The sequence below is a fragment of the Capsicum annuum genome, chromosome 3, assembly GCF_002878395.1.
Source record: "Capsicum annuum cultivar UCD-10X-F1 chromosome 3, UCD10Xv1.1, whole genome shotgun sequence".
Classification (NCBI taxonomy): Eukaryota; Viridiplantae; Streptophyta; class Magnoliopsida; order Solanales; family Solanaceae; genus Capsicum; species Capsicum annuum.
The window spans coordinates 237671492-237675822 of NC_061113.1; the positions used below are offsets into that span (position 1 = coordinate 237671492).

General features: G+C 33.9%; 1 pseudogene; it reads right to left on the minus strand.

Moving 5' to 3' along the window:
- Positions 1–1818: 1818 nt before the first annotated feature.
- On the minus strand, positions 1819–3448 carry LOC107866064 (annotated as a pseudogene).
- Between the last annotated feature and the right edge of the window lie 883 nt (positions 3449–4331).

Sequence of the window (4331 nt, forward strand, 5' to 3'; positions counted from 1 at the left end):
CTGAAGGTGCTCCATATCCACGCGTTTTCACCATTTTGATCGTGAAAAATCTGACAAACCCATTTATTGGAATTCTCCAAATTAAGACACCATTTTGATCCAATTCTCAAGTCTTGGTGATGGTTTATTCAAAAAAAGAAACTTTTGCAACGTGAAAGTCATCACGAAGTCACTTTCTTTGGTTAAATAAAAGTTACTGTATTATTTTGGCGAAGTTACAAGGTTCAACCAAAGGTAGCTAGCCACGACGACCAAGTATTGTTGAGATATATTAGTACGTATTTCTTTTTGCCCAGATTTCTGTCATATCTTATGTACCCTTCATTAGAAAATAACTTCGTCTCTCTTTCTCTTCATTGGAGAACCCTATCCATCGTGGTCCTAAAGATTTTCATGAATTAAAACATTTTCTTCAAGGAATTTGTTTGCTGGGAAATTATCGTTGAAAAATTGAATTGCAAAGCCAAGATACTGATCAATTTTGAAAAGTACGTTTACAACGAGCAGTTCCATATTCTGCAGGTTGATATGCATTTGGTTGATAGTGTTCATAAAAAAGAATGCCATCAAACAAGACTTGTTAAAATTAAAGTTGTCCTTCTATAACACATTTACTCTTCTATAAAGCCATGGCTAATAATATTCCCTTTTGCCACAGATTTTTATTTATTTTTTCATTCTTCTTTCTTCTTAATGGAACTCGAAAAATCATGAAAAAAAAATTTCATGTATGGAGCTCGGAATCTTTCCGAATTAATGGAAAGATTAATGGTTATAATTAATGGAAAGATTTTTCCGAATCTTTCGAGTTCCATTTATAATTTGAACTCGGAATTATAAATGGATTCGAACTCGAAATTATAATTCAGAAAGATTAATGGTTATAATTAATGGAAAGATTCCGAATTAAATTTCATGTATGAAATTCGAAAAATTCCTTAATGGTTATAATTTAATGGAACTCGCTAAATGAAACTCAATGAATGATTCGGGAGATTCAAACTCGAAAACTCGCTAATTTAATTCCGAGTTCAATTAATGGAAATTGAATCTTTCGAGTTTCATTAACGGAAGATTGAATAGCTTCATGGAAACTGAATCTTCTGAGTTCCATTAACGGAAGATTGAATAGCTTCATACATGACATTAAATTTTTCGAATCTTCCGAGTTTCATTAATGAATTTTTCGAATCTTCCGAGTTCCATTAATGGAAATTTTCCAAATCTTTTGAGTTTCATTAATGAATTTTCCGAATCTTCCGAGTTCCATTAATGGAAATTGAATCTTCTATTGAGTTTTCAATTAGTGAGTTTCATTGAATCTTCCATTAATGGAACTCGCTAATTGAATCTTCCGAGTTTCAATGGAAAATTAATGGAAAATTCCATTCAATTATTTGAAAAAACTTTCTTCATAAATTCAATGGAATCATTTGGAATATTTAATATGGTTGTAATTGTGAAAAAATGTTGAAAAGTGATAAAATGGAGAAGAAACGGCGCGTGTATCACACTTTCCACGGAAAAAATAGGGTATACGTTTTGAGGGGAGATTAATTCCACTTTAAAAAAGTCTTGGGGGAATTAATTCCAATTAAAAAAGTATAGGGTAATAAGATCCCGCAAAATTTAATATGCTCCACTGAAAATTTGGTTAAACTTCATGTATTTTCATGGGTATTATCCCTATTAATTTCAGAAGTTGGAACATCACAAGTGGGTATTATCCCTATTAATTTCAGAAGTTGGAACATCACAAGAAAATGGCTATGACTCACTTGTCATCGAAGAAGTAATCAGTTAGGGAGTAAGGAAATATAACACGAGAGGTACCTTTATTAACACATAAGGTAATGAGGAATTACATTTTAGGTAATGCATAAAACAGGAAACAATGAACACTTGTTAGATTCTTACACCGAATCTTCTATTATTTGAGCATCAGCTGACACGATTAGATTTAAGGATAAACCTCAATAATGGATCTCTGCCCTAGCAAAGGGATAATTTTGTAGTCACTAAAACCAGCATCAGAGAAGAGTTTTGCCCATTCTTGTTCACTTCTTTCTTTTCCAGATGCAACAACCATCATAAGCATGTCCATGAAAAGTTGAGTTTCATATGACTTGTGGTCTCCTTTCTGGTTATCAACCACAATATCAATGATGATCACCTTTCCTCCATTCTCCTTACTTGGAATTGCTTCTTTACATTTCTTCAATATTTTGACGCACTTTTCATTGCTCCAGTTATGTAATATCGCCTGCTTGTAAAACATAAATCATTAGTACAAGCATGTTTATTGTCATATTTTTTAAAAAATAAAAATAAAAACAAACTACCTAATGGTGGTGGGGTTAGGTATAGATCCGAACCGGTTGATTTAACAACAAAAAGTTGAAAATAGAAGCAAGAGGTGTTTTTTTCGCAAAACCTCCTTGAGATTCGATACATTTAAGATGAAAAGAGCTATGTTTATATATTTGTTATAATGAGAAAAGTTAAGTGATTGTACATGAAATTAGGGTATCCCTAAATATGCATTTCAAGTAGCGCACCTTCAGTAAAATTGCATCGGCAGAAGGAACGGACTTAAACATATCTCCTCCTACATAACTCAAGTTGTTGCTCCCTTCCAAGCCTTCAACTACATGGGGCAGATAAGAAACACAGCACTTTAACTCTTGAAATTCATTGGAAATGGCTTTAGCCACAGTTCCGGAGCCTCCTCCAACGTCCACCAATGATTTCAATCCTTCAAAAACTCCTTTACAATGTTCATTTATTGCACTTATAATAATTCGGGCATCACTAGCCATGGCTTCATTAAATAGGCAGTTAAACTTGGCATCATCCCCTGCATATTCGTACAACGGTTTGCATGAGTGGTGGCGAATGGAGTAGGCTGATCATCGCCATCATTCTAAAACCATTGGCTGAGTCTGTGCCACGGATCAGTCATAATTGGATCAAGCATCGCTAGAAGAAAAGGAATCGCGCTCAAATTAGGCTCATCTTTAAGGAGAAGTTGTGAAGTCGGAGTAAGTAAATAACCCTCTTCTTCTTGAATAAAGAAGCCTGCATGGATTAGAATACGCATGAGACGGTAAATACAATCTTGAATTTTAGCGTTATTATTGTTGATGGGGAGGGCATTCACTAAATCGGAGAGGGTCATGGCATGGCCATGAGAGTGGATGATATCTGGAATTCCAAGTTGAATTGCACATTTGAGTGACATGGAGTTGATGAAGTTGAATGTATGGTTCCATATGTGTGCCTGAGCAGCCATTACTGCTCTAGTTTTGTCTCCAACATCATTATATAATGCCATATTTGTAGTACAATTAATTTCTTTTAGATTCTTAGCCCTTAGGGTTGTGATAATGATCCAGCTCTATGTATGTATTTATAAGAAGAATGAGAGGACTCATGCATAGTTCCCAAATACACCTATATTAACGAAATTTACTCCCTCCTTTTCAATTCATGTGTCACTTTTTGCTTTCGAAGAATCATGACTAACTTTTGAAGCTAAATTGGATTAGACCAACATAATTATTTAGGTCTTGAAACTCTATCCTTAACAACTTTAGATCTTAGTAAAGTTGTGTCATCCTTGAAAACATATTTTAGGTCTTGAAAAGAGTTGGTAGTCCTAACAAGCTAAGTGCCAAGATCGAATTTGGTATTCTTTTGTATTTGTCCAACCAAACTACCAAAGTTGCATGCACAAACAAAGTTAGTTATATGTACACTATTTATTGTATATATCATAGTTTATAACTTATAAGAATACACATCAGATCGGTAAATTATAAATTAATCTGACATTTGAGTGCATGGCTTTAAAAAAAAAAAAGAAAAATGCGCATTTCATAATATCTCAGTAGGACTAATAAGGGCCGGTACCTGCTAAAATTGCATTGGATATACAGATTCAACTGTCCAATCTCAAGTACCTGCTAGACTACATATTCTATCATCAAGTTGGCACTTATTGCGCCTATCTCCACCTTTTGTGTTGATTTTTTTTTAAAGCAAATCAGACCAGTGCACTAGAACTCTCGCTGTATAGGATCCAAAAAAGGAACGAATCATAAGAGTTTATTGTACGCAATCTTAGCTTGTATTTCAACAAAAGACTATTTTCACGACTTGAATCTGTGATCTCTAGTTCACATAACAACAATTTTGTCAGGTATTCTAAGACTCCTTTCTTTGTGTTCGACTATAATTCTAAAACATTTTAGAAAGTTTGAAATCACTTGAAACTGCCAGCCCAAAGGCATTATTTTTTAATTGAAAAGGTAATTTGATAATGTTCCCCC